This window comes from Streptopelia decaocto (assembly GCF_964273445.1).
Source record: "Streptopelia decaocto genome assembly, chromosome: 6".
Taxonomy (NCBI): Eukaryota; Metazoa; Chordata; class Aves; order Columbiformes; family Columbidae; genus Streptopelia; species Streptopelia decaocto.
Genome location: NC_138660.1, coordinates 21,565,131 through 21,582,073, shown reverse-complemented (window position 1 = coordinate 21,582,073; position 16,943 = coordinate 21,565,131). Strand labels below are relative to the sequence as shown.

The 16,943-nt window shown below is 42.3% G+C and overlaps 1 protein-coding gene across 1 annotated transcript in view; it reads right to left on the bottom strand.

Annotated features, from left to right (window-relative positions):
- Nucleotides 1–13,118, bottom strand: part of CAB39 (calcium binding protein 39) — a 40,713-nt gene extending 27,595 nt beyond the window's left edge. The window contains exon 1 of the mRNA XM_082057352.1: nucleotides 12,955–13,118. The gene's annotated coding sequence lies outside the window, so the exon portion shown is untranslated. The remainder of the gene's footprint in view (nucleotides 1–12,954) is intronic.
- Between the last annotated feature and the right edge of the window lie 3,825 nt (nucleotides 13,119–16,943).

Below are 16,943 nucleotides of genomic sequence, written 5' to 3'. Positions count from 1 at the left end.
ACCCATTTGTTTCCCCACAAACCTTACTGCTATATTGCAATATGGTATACAGACAAGCATGTAAATGCCTCACCCATTCCTTGGTAAATATGTTTTTAAAAAAATAGTAATCACAAGTTTCATCACAAAAAGTAACTACTATCTCTAACACACTGCACACAAAGAAACAAAAACTTACTTCAAGTTTCAAGAAAAATTGTCAGCCAATGTGCCCACTTCTGGCCAAGTTGAAGTTCAAATAATTTTCCCATAACCTGGCATTACAGTCAACCCCCTGTTGGCTCAGATGCCATTACTGCATCATCACAAAACCCAGAATATTTGTTACATGACAAAAAACACTACAATTATGTACGTGCCATTCTACCCACCCTTGGAAGCAAAAAATGCAAACCCAAAGAGTCTCCTCTGTAACTGCTTCTATTCTTGAGTATAATTATTCCCATTCCTTTCCAGAGGTTTCCCCTTTGCATCAGATTTCTGATACATATCTAAGGGTTAATGTTGAGAGTGAAGAAGTGGTAAAAGTGAAGGCAGAAAGTACACTGCAGTTCAATCTCTGACTTCATTTCACATAGTGCACTATGGTCTACAGTTAACGTGGCCCAATAACTAAAGACAGCTGTACGAATATCAGAAACTGCACAAGTGAGGCACAGGAAAACCCACTAGCAACACAACATTGGCATTTAGTTTTTAACCAGAAATCTGATGCAATAAACAGAGGAAAAACAGATAATCTAAAACATGGATTAGTTATGTAAGTAAGGAGGATGAGAATCCTACGTACTAGCACAAGATAGGACGGGAAACGCACGTGTGCTTTTTGGGAGTTTTGTTTTGAAGATAAGTTGTGAACAATTAAACTGTAAGAATGGTCCTGGGATTGTTCCAGGTGCAATCCTCTAAGGTGCCATTTTCTTTAGATAATTTTCCCTCAATAAACAAAAAACTACACAAGCCATTCTCTAGAAGCACAAGTAACAAAGGTAGGGAAAAAAAACGACAATATCAAAGTATTAAGTTAATGGGTTATTCAACAATGATCCAAACATAGCTCAGGAACATCCTAAAAACATTGACTTAAGAACTGGAAGAGATATGAAGGAGTATCCATTTTCCCTAACTGATGACTACTGGCCCCTACCATAGGCAGAATATAATAAACTATATTAGTCTCTGCTTTGACATATTACACCTGCTAAGGCTTCCCTTCCAAAATAATCAATTTGGGCGTTGACAGTTAAAGACTATTTATGTTAAACTACTGTGCAATTCACCTCAGTCCTAGCAGCCCTTCAGAAACCAGCTGAGATGACAAGCAATCAAGCATAGCTTAATGTCTCTGGGTTTACTTTTGTGCATTAGTTTGACATAACTAGGGCAGAAACCCAAAACCAACAGGCACGGCAAGCTGCACTGCAAAAAGATGTCAAGTGGTCAAACTCCTGGGAGGTGACTCTGAGACCACAGATGACTCCTCAATTCTGCCATTTTTACCTTTATGGAGAGACCCTATTGGCATGACACAAAGATTAAAATGTAAATTACTCTGAGATCAACTCTCATGAATCCAAGCTGACTCTTGCTACATGAAACCAAAAGAACTTGGCACATTATTCAATGATTACATATCTCCTCTGCAAAAGGGAGTTCCTGACATAACCTAGGGGAGTTATGTACTGAGTCACAGAGAAGGCAGGAGAGAACAATCAATAAACGACTCAGAATCATGACCCCAACATTACTGCGAACCCTTTCCGTCTTGTTCATTACATCCTCATTCAGTAAAGGGAAGAAGTTGTTCAGGTTTTTTTTTTTTCCTTAAATTATCTCTTACCTAGTACTAGGAGCTAATGTACAGGAAATATCTGAGCTGATCCATAAGGTCATTAATCCATTTGATAAATATGCTTTCTGTCAAACTATTATTCTGCCATGGTCCCCGACACTTAAAATAGAGTTTTGATGACAATACAAAGGGTTTACTGACACAGCTCTATTGCTAAATCCTACCGGTGCAGATACAGCTTATATTAGTTAAACCACCACTTCTGACCACGGTAACTGCAACCATGCCAGGGCTTTACCTTTACAGAGAGTGTTCTTCCCTTTACACTGACAACCAATACCAGTACCACCATAAATCAAGTGTCAAGTGTGACTTTCCCAAGCTAGCTGTATGGAGGTGCCTTTACCATGGAACTTTTTTCTGGCTTATCCTCAGATGAAAATGCCTGCTTCTTCCCAAGTACGCTGTATTAAGGACAATACGGCAGACGGGAAAATTGCACAAAGGTCAGCAAAATCAGAGGCTAGCCAGCAGAAACTTCTCTTTTTCCCTAAATACTCAAGATTAAGAATCACTTGAAATAGACAAAAAAAAAAAAAAAAAAAAAAATCAACACATTATAGACCAGAACACACACAGATACTCAGATATACACCTCAGTGCTACCAAGACAACAGTGTGTTTGTAAGAACTACACTTATGAGAAGCAGCTGCCTGAAGTTTCAGATGAACAAAAGTGTTACAGGTTCAGGAAAGAGAAAATACAATGATAATATTATCTCCCTTTTCAACTAAGCTAGAAGTCATTACTGAATTGATGATCAAACTGTGTGCCATGATAATAAAGAATAAAACAAACAAGCAAACAAAACAAAACCTTAAATGACAATTCATTAAATTCTCCCAAGAGGAAAACCAGCCACAGTGATACAGAAATTTCACATCAATAATTTCAAGATCATAATATTCCTAAAGCAGTTATAAAAAAAAAAAAGCGTACTTTACACAGCTCCCTCAAACCACCTCTGATTCTCCTGCCAGTTCACATGTTTGGTCTACATCTTCAAAGTCATTAATAGATTTTATTTCTGACACATAAACCACATCACACCTCAACTGCCAAGACAGGTGTGTTCCTTTGGGGCAAGGCAGATCACAGAAAGATAAACTTAAGGGCAGAGATGATGCATACCAGGGTTAGGAGAACTCGCCATGGCACAAACCTTCAGGAGAGATGAGGCAAGAGCCAGAACTTTTAATACCATGCCATCGTATTTTCCTTTTGTGGCAAATATTGTGAGGCAGAAGGAGAAAAGTTTCAGTGTAACCCTGAACACCATGCTATGAAATGCTCTGCAGCACTGGAATCAAGAAGGAGGAATGATCTAGATTGCCCCCTAAAATGTGTCCAACCTCCTGCCATGCCAACCTAAGAGTCCTTCTGATGACCTACAGGTTGACAGTCCAAAAACCTAAGATACAACAGTCTGCAAACACACTCTAAAAAGCCAGACATTCCTGAAAAACCCATGTGAAAGTCCTTTTCCTTTCTGATGCCACCTGAGAGTTCCAGTTACTGGAAGTTACTTGTACATTAAACAGAATAGAAACGTGACAGATGTCTGTGGTGATCCATCAGATACACATACACGCTACATTTCATCTGGATTTCCCTTCTGGGAACAGTTGAGTTATCTCTCCAGGCAGACCCCATCATGGCAAGCAAAATTCTCTGCTTCCATCAGAGTAACAAATACCAGAAAATAACCAGCTTGGGACAGGTAGGTAGGAGGTCCCCATAAAAAGTTTAGCATTCAAATTTATTCCAGTCAAAACTCAGAGCAAAGTACTTTACAGCTCCTGCTTGCTAGAACTAAGACAAGTTACCCAGAAGTTTCAAGAAGCACTTCTGCACAAAAAAAAAAAGGGGGGGGGGGCATGGGGAATACCACAGCAGAAAGATACCTTTCCAAAAGGAAGATTTCCCAACTGATTTTACTTCAAAGTAGCTAGCAATGGCTATTGTAGATGTGATTCTTCAGAGGGTTCACAAAACATAACTAAAACCAGCACTGTTTACATTTTCTACATAGGAGTCAGCATCTCTCCAGCAACACACCAAGAGGACCACAAACGAAAAATGTTAGAGAGCTACCAATCTACTGACGGCAAGTCAAAAAATGAGGCTTGTGACTACAAGCAACTAATATTATGCCAACTAACAGAGTGGAAAAACTGAACAGAATTCCCTTATCTGACCTGCTAAGAAGAGCCCGACTGGAAAAAGGAACTATCAAATTGTTTCACAATACTAAAATAAAAGCTCCCAACTTCAATGCAATTACTGTGTAATACTACCAAGAGCAAATTAAACACTACAAGAAGAAGTTGTTATCATCTCTACAAGTTTACCCAAGGAATGGTCACAAGGAATGATCTTTGCAATTACTGAAAATATTGTTCCAAAGGGCAGCAGATCTTCTGAAGGGCTGACACCAGGCTCGGGTGGGAATGCTCCTATTTCAGCTGATAATTAATAACACATAATGTAGAATTATAAGTATTTCAGCTACATCAGTATCCTGTCAACTCCTTCTCTTTTGTAGGGCTATGTGGGGGAAAAACAAACACACACCACACTTCAAAATTGTTAATTGGTGCATCATCTTAACACTAATTTCCTTTAAATATGGGATTATAAAAATTACTTTGACAGGAGTTTACAACAGTATAATGCCAATGCTACATCACCAAAAAGCTTCAATCAAACAAGAGTCCTTAAACAATCAAATACTCTAGAAATAAAAATTTGCAGCTATCAAAATTCACAGCCTTGGTAAACTCTGAAGTTTACCAAGTATTAGTGGGTATTCACAAATTAGTAAAATGCTAGATTTAAGGAGTGGGTAAGGTTATGCTTTCAAGACCCTATAGTCTAAAACTATAACCTAAGGCTTGACTGCAGTCAAGACATACTATTGGTTATAAATTCTTTAAAGTTTCTGAAAACAATAAAAATAAAATGCATTCAGTGACAATTTTGGGATCTGATCAACCATCCATTAGACACAGAAGTAAATGAGGGGACTTCACAGAATTCAGTTATCTATTAAAATAATGTTTTTCAGTACTAAGTCAAACGAGATTTATATCAACAATGCAAGAGACTCAATACTAGATTGTTTTTGAAACTACCAAGATTTCCCTTTTAGCTGCTAAAATATAGATTTTAATTTTGACATTCACAATCACTTTAGTTTAGTTCAGTTATCTAATTGAGGGACTGGATGAAAGGCCAGATTTTCTCAGTTCTGGTATAAATCTTGGAGGCATGAATTCACAATGCTGAAAGTTAGAATACCGTAAAAAGTAGAAGTGACAGGTTGTAGAAACTTCTGCTGTACTTACTAAGACTTTTCAATGCTTGTAAGTAATTCCGGAAGTTAAGAATAAGCAATTTAAGAAAGGAAAGATGCTATATTTCTGGCCAACAATCCTTCCCCTTGTTTGCTAAAGAGCTCAAGAACAGCTAATTCTAAAAACACAGATTTCACGTTTCTTCCTAGATTTGATACCATTAAGTCCTCGACTTGCGTAAATATATGAGGGGCAGCTGCCAATGCCAGAGGGAGAGCAGAACTACTCCGCAGATTCCAACACCTTGACTGCAGCAACGTTGAGACCGTATTCAGTGCAATTCCTAAGGGAAGCAAAAAGCCTTGCATGGTTAGTCTCAAAGGAAAAAGCATCATCCATCTTCTGTTGGATGGACACTATAAATCCGTGCTTACATGGCTGTTAACATTTGTATTTATATATATATGCACACTATACATATAAGTTCCCAAACAAGAATGAAAGCTCACTAAACAAAGTTCATTTCTCTTGAAGACACCTAACAATGTATATATACAGGTAGGAAGGAATAACTACAACTACCAGCCAGAAAGCTGGAGGCTGTTTGTTTTTTCCAAGTTAAAGGAATGAAGAAAACTGACACGCAATTCTTTCACAGAATTTAAAACTTCAATAGACTCCTAAGTTTGTTTTCATGCACAAATATCTTTAAGTTTTTGAGACTTCTTTATAAAATATTCCATTAACCTGAAATAACAAGGTTCTTTTGGATCTAAGTATGTTAATCCCCTCACCATAGCCCATGGGTTAGGAAGAACACCAGTCACACTGCACAGCCACGCCAAGACTGCCCAAAATGCTGTGAATGGATGCAGCTCCTAACAGAAAAACTGTTTACTCCAGCTCCACCCTATTACAGAGTTTAAATATTGCTCAACGTCAATTATAGATGTAAAACGGAACTATGTTAGTCAATGCCGATGAGTCAACATAATGCTTTTCTTAGAGATTAAAAATCACATCCAGAACAGCGCTTGTTTAGAAAAATTAGAATATTTTAAATATGTTTTTTTTGTCAATCATTATCCTTGAACTTCATGGAAAAAGACTACTTCTGGTCACTGGAGACAGTGTTTGCTTGCAGACCCTATTTTCAGACAAGCTGAATTTCTCATGTTCAAGTAGCAAGGCACTCAAGTCCAACAACCAACTCTTTGAGATTTAAGGTTTTCTAATTATCTTGACTATTTTAGTTTCTTAATTATAATTTAAGAAAAGCCTTTGTTCATTCCACTGACATACTATGCTAGGCTACAAAAAATCATAATTTTCCATAGAAGCTGTTCCATATTGATTTTAAAGCTGGAAAGCATGCAACCACACAGGGGCCAGCAAAACCAGGTCCCTCAGTCAAGACAATCAAGCACAGCCCTGGCCAGCTGAACTTCAACCCAAATCTTCCTTTCTCATTAGGCAACACATAAATAGTGACCACCTATTAGATGCTTGGGTTAAGTATCTGTCCCCTTTTGGGAGCCCAAAATGGGACTCTGAAGCTAACAACTAATTCCATGGCAAGAATTCAGGTCTCTAAATGACAAATGCCACTGTGAATACACTGTAACAGCACAGATGGTCTCCAACTGCCCCTGCAGAAAATTGTAAGCCTCCTACAACTGAATCTCACATCACCAATGGATGCCACTGGAATAAAAGCTTTGGAAGTGTAAGCTCTCAAGTGCTCCACCAGACAACAAAATGTCAAGCACTTGAACACAGGTGAAAATTCCCTGTCTCCTGAAAAAAAGGGGGAGAATCACCGTGCTGCTGAAAACCCGTGTGAAATGTACTTTCATCAGTATCTGTGAACCAATGAAAAACTCACAAGAACCTGAATCCTCCTGTCTTCAGGAAATGGAGTTTTATGCAATAAATCAAAAGACCAAATACTATACTGCAACTAAACAAGTACACACCAAGGTTGGCTCTTCACTGAGCACTCGCTTGTGCACTGACTGAAGAAAGTTCCCGCTGAACGAAACCTGGAAACAATCATATAATCTAACTTTTTGTACCAAATCAGTATAAGCAAAGTGAGGCTATAAATATTTCTTAACTTTTGAGATATTAACTTCACTTCTTCAATATTTTTGTAATCTAGTACTGAGCACATACAAAGCCTTTATCAAGAACTGTGCCTCAACTCTTTCCCCTATAAGGTGCCTCTTTAAATTCCCCTGTAAAGTTTCTCCATCACATCCAATCTCCAGTCAGAAGAAACTTGGGACTTGAATAGCAGGTGTTACAGGTTAGAAGAACGATGCCTTCATAAACTGTGTGGGAGAGACTTCTCAGCGCTCACGTGTGCTACACTCCGTGAGTGTCTGTGAGGGCTCATTGAGGCAGAATAAAACTTCCATTTTATTTTCTAAAAACTTACTTCTCTGTGAACAAACTTTTCTTCTGCTCTTTCTTTGTCTAGACACAATGTTCAACAAAGTCAAAATGTTATATGCTGTTTAATTTTACAAATTGTTAAAATACATCAGGCAAAAATATCATTTGATATATATTAAAAGGAGTACGATCTGCCAAGGCAGTAAAGTGCATACTTTACATGTAATAGTCAAATTAATAGATAATGATGCAAGTAGCTTTTGCCTCATTTCTACAACAGTAGCAAAAACTCTTGAAACTGCTTACCCAGGGGAACAGACCAGAGACTCCACTGCAGCAGGATGCTCTGAATGTGTGCTATCAGCATGCACATCTACCACACCATACAGATGTTACTGATAATTCAGTGGCTACGGATTTTTTTTTTTAAAGCAACCTCCTCATCAGATGAGTTGGGAAGCTGGCACAGCTCTGAATGAATATTTGGAGAATAAAACAATCCATCCATGGTAAGCTTCCCAGGTGAGCTCTTGGCCAGGAGAGTGAAGAGAAAAACAGTGGTGAAAGTTGCAGTTGGTTTCTGCCTGGCAAGATCTGAAGTGGCACCAGCCATGAGGGCTGGACGGTGAGACACTAGGCCCTTCCACAGCTGTCTGTTCAAAAGGCTTTCTTCCTATTTCTATGCACCAGCACGTTTTACTTAAAAGTTAGTAAATAAAACAACTTTTCAGAAAGGTATTTCTTCAGATGTCAGCTGTCCGCCTGGGCACCTCTACCAGCCAGAAAAAAATTATGTGTTCCACATTTCTCAATTTTTTCATTACATGTTTGTAGCACAGATAACTTCAAAGGAGATAAGACATTTTGCACACATGAAGGACTGAACATAAGTACTTGTCTCACAATCACACATATTCAACTCCCTGCAAAGCTGACACATTAATTTATAGCCAAGTTCTATTTTAGCTATTTTAAGTGTCAAGTTTCAAATCTTGTAAGGTTTGTAGTTAGACATTTAGTTTCATTCCTTTAGTAAGTAAAATGGATACGTTATCAATACAAATTGATAAAAAAAATAGACAATGGTATAAGGATCAAAAGCAGCACACAGCAATTTTTCACTGACACAGCCATTTCGCTGTGAAACACTTGACAGTATATCTCAACATTTTAAAATAACTCAAGTAGTAGCTCCAAAATAACTCCAGCCAAAGATGTTTCTGCACTTAGAAAAACACACTATACAAATACTACAGTTCTGTACTAAGTATAACGTAGAAATTTTTGAACTGTCTTGATATATTTATCTTTTTAGCGATGAATTCCCCAAGTGTTCAAAAGGGAGGAAAGAATTAAAAAGCAAATGGATCTTTAGAAATGAACTAGGTATTTTATTAGAAGTAGCACATTTCTAATAAACAGAAAAATTAGCTACAATATTCAGCGATTTCCCCCATAACTTTATGCCCTTGTAGACAGGCTTAAAAATTTGCTTCATTTTAGCGTATTTGAAGTCCACAGTCAGGAACTTCTTATAGTGCCTTCTGACTATTTGAAGTATTAGTGAGCATACTCAAAACAAGGGAGTTAGAGAGCAAATTGCAGTTGTTTGTTTAAACCTAAGAAATTTACATTCTAAATTAATGTTGTGTGTCTGGAAAAAAAAAAAACAGGCCATGAAGGCTGCTGAGGAACAACCACAGCTTTTCCTGTAAATACACAGCATTTCGGCTGCTTCCACTTTGAATCAATCCTGAATTCAATCCTTTATAAAGCCTATTTGAATAGGGACAAATGAACATGCCATTTTATTGTGAGGTAGAATAACAAAAGCATAAATATCTGTTCAGGCTTAAGAAAGACCAAACTCACATGACACCGGTTTAAGCTCCAGGTACCTCTGAAGTGTACATTTAAAAGCTTAGCTCAGGTCTGTTAAAATAATTCAAGACAGCATCATCTTCTAATTTAACCTTTGTGTTTGCACTTGGGGGGTGGGGAAGGATCTCAGCGTAAAGTTTCACCTTCTAACTGAAGACATTCAGTTTCCTTCTGGCTCACACCTCTCCCAGCTTGTGGTGCGAGAAGTCAGAGAAAACACGGGAGAGAGAGAGCCCGGACAGAACGGAATGAGAGCTGAACTGCCAAACAATTCCAACTAACACACACCCTAAATTAGACAACAAATTGGGGAAGTAACATTTTAAAAGTTCTCCTCCTGTTAGAACAGCGCAGCTTGGGGCACTAATAGCAAAAACAATTTGTCATTTTGCTTGAGGTATATCTACAGCTACAAAAATACAGTTACAGTGAACGCTACATCGTAGGACCACTGAACAACTGAAAAGGTTTTTGTCCAATGTGATTAATATCTGGCTTCAACACACAGTTAAGAAGTGGTAAAAGTGCACATAGGCCACAATTTCTTTACCAGAAACTGCGAAATTTACAAGATTTCAACTGTACAATGTATAAAACATGATATTTTAAATTAAACCCCTATTTTTGCTTTGCACATTATTCACACGAAATAGCTGCAGGCTGTTGTGGTACTATTAATTTTGAAGGAGCAGATGAGTCAAATTTTATTTTAGATAGAAAGCTGCAAGATGCCTCCAATTAGACAAGGGTAATCATACTTTAATAGCTGCTCTTGTAATTAAGCCATGTTATAAAGTGTCACAAGTACAGAAACCAGGGCCAGAAGGAAATTCAAAAGGTCATCCAGACTCCTCCCTGCTTCAAACCAGCATCAACTATTACTAAGCTATTCCAAAACTCTACATGCAACACAAAAAAAGACATCATTTTAACAAGTGTCTAGAGCACACTACAGAGATTATCACCACTTTCACAAAGATTTTACACAAACATTAAGGCGACAAACATGAGAATTGATTCAGAAGTGAGTACACTGGTCAGCAATTCCAGCATCCACAAAAATGCCTTAAAAACCTAGAGAGCGCATGTACAGCTCAACAGTAAGGTTTCATTTGCCAACCACCCACTAATTAATAAGAGACTAATGTATTAGCTTCTACGACAGAATGCAAAATATATACCATTCCCTCCTGAATAAATGTTTCATAAAAGCAATCAGGGAATTCCAAGAGGTGGAGTTTTCTTAATATTATCACACGCCACTGGGAATACACATTTGTCTGCACTTGATAATACCCAAAGAGCATAATTATCTCTCAAAGACATATTGTCACAAAGTATTACTTAACTGGCACTTCTATTTAGAATTGATATTTTTAAAGATAGATGTATGTATACAAATAAAGGAGACTTATAATTCTCCATCTATAAATATGCACTAAATACCTACAGAACCCGTGAAAGTTTCAGAACTCTGTGTCAAAGTAAATAAGAGAATGCAATTAACTTGAAAAAAATCAATGCTATCAGTATTTAGAAATATTTGGCAGTATGATAGTCCATACAAACAAACTTACATTACAAGACCTTATTCGGCTTGCTCCCAACACCAGAGACACAATCTCCTCTTGTACTAAGGTACTTTCTTTGTCTGACCAAGGAAAAGACCTCAGCGACACGTATATCACACAACCATTGAGATTACAGTTTAAACACAATTTAAGCCCAGTGCCTACTACCTGGCTGACTCAATAGTTTCTCATGCCACAAGACAACCATGAAGCTAATTGTAAAATACAATATTCTTAGAACAGCAAGTCCACAACTGCCAGAACCCTACCAAGACACAGAACCATGGGGCATCATGCTGCTCTTACACATCAGATAAACTGTCAGTTTGCACAGGGCAACTGAAAAAAAAATCAAGTTATTTCTGACCCCAAAACAGGTACCATGCTTACTCTAATCCACAGAATATTTCTTGGCCTTTTTTCCCCTCTGCAGTTAAAGGAATGTGTCACATCAACAGGTATTAGGTAACAGGTATTAACCAAAGATACATGATGTTTTAAATAGTAAAAATCTATTATTTAAGTTTAGATGCCACAGCACAAGCTCAGGATGTTAAATTTCCTCTGGCAGTATATGATTTCATGAGCTCTTCACATTATAAAGGAAGACACACTTCCTGACGATGAGCTATGCTGCTGAAAGGAAAACACAGGGCCTTGAATTAGAGTTTCTAACAGGTAAGTTTAAAAACAACACACACAAGAAAAACTTTACAACATTTTGACACTAATCAAATTTCATTTCTGGTCTACATTTAAACTGTTGTTCCCAGCATTGTTACTCGCCTCACTGAAACTAACTAGCCTAGGTCATGTAATTTAATCTTTGACTCATCATGCAAATTAAATCACACCATTCTCATAAGACAGCATATAGGTTTTAAATAAATCTTACGCACCTAGATGACCACTAACCAAAAATTACATTTTCCTTAAAAAAAAACAAAACAAAAACCTAATACAAAAACCCACCTGAATACATCCTAGTCTCAATACTAGTAGTATGAAGTAACTGAACTGTAGGAAAAAACAATGAAAAAACTTTTTCTCTTATGGAAAACAGAGACCATTCTGTGTTAGCTTTCTATTGGGTAGTCTGCAAAAAAATCAAGATCTTAACAGCCCCCACATACAGTTATTTCTACACAGAGACCTATTAGGACTATAAGTAACAATTGTAGGAAGAAGCCTTAAGACCTGGACATCGAGAGGACTGTGCTAAGTAGTGTCTCCTCTGCACCTCCAACCAACTCGAGTAATAAAGGACATAACAAAGAAGAGATTTTAGCTGGGTGTTTTCCCGGTCACCAGGCTCCCTCAGCCCGCCCACCTGCGCTCCCCTGCCCGGGACAGAGCCCCCGCCGCCGCCCGGCCCGGGAGCTGCGGCTCCACTCCTGCGGGCTGAGGTTAAATCCGGCGCAGTTTTGCACGTTAATTCGGTCCCCGGGTACAGCATTTGAGGAACTTGGGGATAAAAGGCGCTGCCGCACAGGCCTAAACCAGACACCGCTCCGCACCTTCCCCTTCCCAGTACCTCCGGCTTCTACGTACGAACACACCGACACCCCCAGAGCGCACAGACCCCTCAGTGCAGTCAGCACCCGGCGGGACCTGTCCCGCTCTGCCGGCCGCCAGCGAGCCCCGCGGAGGCAGCGCCGCCTCCCAGGCCAATCTGCCCGGCCGGACTCGGCCGGTCCCTTCCAGCACCGGCCGCCGCCGAGCTGAGAGCTGGGGCCGGTGAGCGGCGGGCACCGGCCGGACCAGGCCGCAGGGCACGGCCGGGCCCTGCCCGAGCGGCCGCCCCGCACGCACCGGCCGCGGCGCCGCCCGACCCGACCCGACCCGGCCCCGCGGCGGACAATGCGCGTCGGGCCCCCCGGCCTTCGCCCCCCTCACCTCCCGCCGCGCTCGAGCCCGCCCCGCCGCCGGCCTCCCCCCGGCCCGCCGCCTCGGTACCTCGGTACGGAGCGCGGCCTGGCGTCTCCTCGGCGGCGTGTCCGGCGGGGCCTGCCCCTGGCGGCCCGACCGCCCCGGCTCCGGTGGCTGGCGGCGCGGCTCCGGCAGCTGCAGGCAGAGGCGCGGCGCGGCCCCGGCTCGCCCGGCCCCCTCCCCCCCCCCGCCCCGCGCTCTGCTGCGTCGCAGCGGCCCTTCCCTCGCCCGGCGGCGGAGCGCGGCGGCGGCAGCGGGCGGCGGAGCGCGGTGTCGCTTCCGCCCGCCGCCGCGAGCCAGCGCCCCCTGCCGGCGCGGAGGGCCGAGGGCGGCACCCGGGCAGCGGCCGGGGTTGAGAGCGGGGGCGCCTTGGAGCCCCATGTGCGCCCCCATGGTGTCCCCCGTGTCCGCCCCGGTGGGTGCGCTGTGGCCGCGGGGAAACCCGGTGTCAGGCAGCCCTGCGGCGAGGTTCAGGGAACCCCCCCCCCCCGCGCCGTCGTCCCCGGGAAGGGCCGTTCGTGCCTCAGCACCCCACCCCAGTGGCTGTGTATTATTAATGATTTTTTATTGTTATTCCTTATTGCTTACTTTTTATTTTTATTAAACTTTTTTATTACTTAGTTGTTGTCTATTCCTTTTTATTATTTTTAATGATTGTTTTCTGTTTATTTCTTATTATTTATTAGCATTATTACCCCTCTCCTTATCGCCTTAACCTGCTGCAGACCGTTCGCACCCTCTGCACTGTCAGAGAACCGTTTTCCTGTGTCACGACGCAGGCTCGTGACGTAGCGTTGTGCCTTGGACTTGGACTTCAGCTGGCCCCGCGCGTCAGGTTGCCCGTGAATTATAGTCCAAAGATTTTCTGCTGGTTCCCATCGCAGCGTCAAATGGTTTCGGGCTGTTTCTGTGTTCCTGGCAGGTAATATCCATATATTATTCTCACCATGACAAATGCAGATTAGCCCAAGTCAAAAAAAACCCACAAGTCTCCAAACGTAGATCAAGTTGAAACTGTCCAGTATAATACACAACGTGATTTTAAAGCAGAAAAGTATGTTTTTATGGAAGAAGGTAATGAATTTCTTACAAGCTATGAGGTGAAACGTTGCACCCCCGGGTTTGATGCATTATTGCTGTGCAGTGTGGGACTTGCTGGCCTGATTTCCTGAAATGTCCTTAAGCTCCTCATGCTCTGGTGCGCTGTACAGCTCCAGCTGACAGCTTCTATCCAACTTATTTTTAATTACGTGCCTCTACATCCCTTTCCTGCACCTCCCCATCACATCACCGGGAAGAGCTTGAGTCGGGCTTCTCAATGCCGTATTTTTTTCCTGCAGCAGCGTGTTGCTGCTCCAAAGTTCACATGCTGCAGTTGCCTCGTCTGCTGGACAAAAAAGCAAGTGGTGTTGGGTGGGCAAAGCTGCTCCTGCACCTCATGGGCTCGCACGGGGACACTGTGCTGGACATGGCAGCTTGTGCTGGGGGCCTGGAGTGTGAGGCAGGGATGGGCTGGAGCTCCTCTCTCCTGGACTGTGCTCACAGCCAAGCGACCTCATATTGTACAGAGTGAGAATTTACCTTAGCCACAGTGCGGGGACAGGGTGGGTGAAAAGCAATTTCTGCAGCAACACCTGAATTAGTGCAATGGGGTTTGCATAGGGTGCTGGAACTATCTGTACACTCCCCTGGGGACTGCAGGGTCTCTTCTCTTCCCCCATGCCTGGCAGGCATTCCCTTCCCTCCAGGTGGAAATTTAAAACAAAACAAAACAAAAAAAAATCAAACATAAGCAAAAATAGGCTTCATACCCAGACAACAAATACCATCCTCAGCTGTCCAAGAAAACGCAATGGTCTGGTATTACATTTTTGGATATGTATCCCATGTACTCTGCACTAGCTGCATCTTCCAGCAGCCTAGCAGCAAACTCCAGTATTTCACAGTTCAGCTTCTCACTCCTGTGAGGTGGATTTTCATCCGTGGACCGTTTGCGCATCATCCACCTGCAGCATCCTGTTGGCTTCCCTGCTCCAATTCTCCTTGTTCTCCAGTTCCCACCCTGATGGTTCCCTGCACTTGGCTTATCTCCCCCAAATAAATACTTGCTCTTATATCAAGGTACAAGAGCTGAAGCAGCTCTGGATCTGGGGCAGGCAGGGGTACATGCTGTCTGCACAAGGTGACAGGACCTGGGGAACAGCTTGCCAAGCTTGCCTGGGCCCACAGTGTGCAGTCAGCAAAATGCTGCCAGTTCATATATCCTGCTTGTGAGCTGGGAATAGTTGTTTTCAAAGCCAACATGGAAAGGGTGTGTATGTCTGAGTTCATACTGTTAACCTGTAATTATGCTAAAAACATTCAAGTTTAAACAGATAGTATTCAGTTTACTGACTAGAGAGAAGGAGGAATTAAAGGCAAGCGCCAGTACAGGGATTCAACACAAGCTCTTGGAAAAAAAGACACTACTGCTCTAAAAATGACTGTTGGAAAAAAGATCATACAAGTAACGGGTTTGGTGCAATTACCACCCCTGTGTAGTATACTGCAGGGAAATCCCTGAACAGAGAGCACATGATTTTTCTAAGCTCTTAGACGCAGGAATTAAATTCAACATGTGAGAGAGCTCTCAGTACACTAGTAATTCACTAATTCACAGCCACGACTGAGACATCCATTGTGAATTAATTAATTCTTGCAAATTAGGAAGCAAGTAAACATGATTAAAATACAAGTTACTTCACTGGAAAAAAAAACCAAACCAAACCAAACAAAAAAAAAAATCAACAACACAAACCAACAAAAACAAAACCACCACAATGTAGATAGAAATGCAAGGACTTGGGTGCTTTGCTCAGGAGGGACAGACAGCTGAATGGGATCCTTGGGCTTTTTCCTGCTGGTCTGGGGTCCCAAGGAGCTCTGCAACTCAGGTTCAGCTCCTCTAATCACCACCCGACACCAAACAGTGGTGAAAATGGGGAAAAATACTATGCCATCCTGTGAAATTTATCCTCCTTGAAGCAGCTCTATTTTGCTCACTTCTTTTCTTCTTTTGACCGTACCTTGTGCAGAGCTGCTGTGCCCTGCACGGGATGCGGGTCCTGCATGGCAGCAGCTCTAGAACCAGCCTCCTCGACTCTCCTTGAGGCCAAGGGCAGGAGGAGGCAGGGAAGCTGCCAACACCACCATGGGCTCCTGTTGATCACCCAAAAACCAGGCCAGGCCAGTGTGTTCCTGCACGACCATCAGGCTTGTGAGAGGTCATTCACACTGGGCTGGTTTCTTAAAGAGAGTGGTGGCAAAACTGCCTCTCAAATACAATTTCAAAGTAGATCCCCAGCAGCCCCCGGGGTCTCTCTCCCAACCCATTCCCAGGGATCAAGACTTATTTCTTAATCCCTCTGCTGCACCCTCCTCTTCCTCAGTACTTCACACAGGGGAAGTATCTTATCACCTGGTTTCTCTTTTATCTTTCCCAGGGCTGTAATGCAGTAGGACACACATCCTTGCCCTTTGGAGGGGGTTTCCTCCTCTTCCCCACTACCATGCTGTGGGGCCAGGTCCCGAGTGCTTCTCATCATGTCCCCCACAGTGTCCCTCCATATCCTGCAGACTGCCACGTGCATTTGAATGTCACTGCCCATAGCCCAAATGGGAACAAGCCCGAGCAAGGTAAATATCACTCCTACAAAACATCCTGCGCCGAGTTGTATTGGCAGTGGTGCCTGTGAGAGCTCCCCAGCACCAGCCCCATTTGCACAGAGCCCAGAGCATCATAGGAAGCTGGGCAGGCAGCACAGAGGCAGAAATCATTGCCTGTACTTCAGGCATGGCCCCATCTCACCATGCGATGGGATGGAGCTGCTCCTCTGCCACCCATATGGCCACCTCAATAGGCACGACATGGACCATCTGAAAAAAATAATCTGAGTCTTCTTGCCAGCAGTCTTGACAAATACACAAAGAGGAAAGAACATAACAAACATTAGTTTATGTTTTAGTTAGGCATGGGC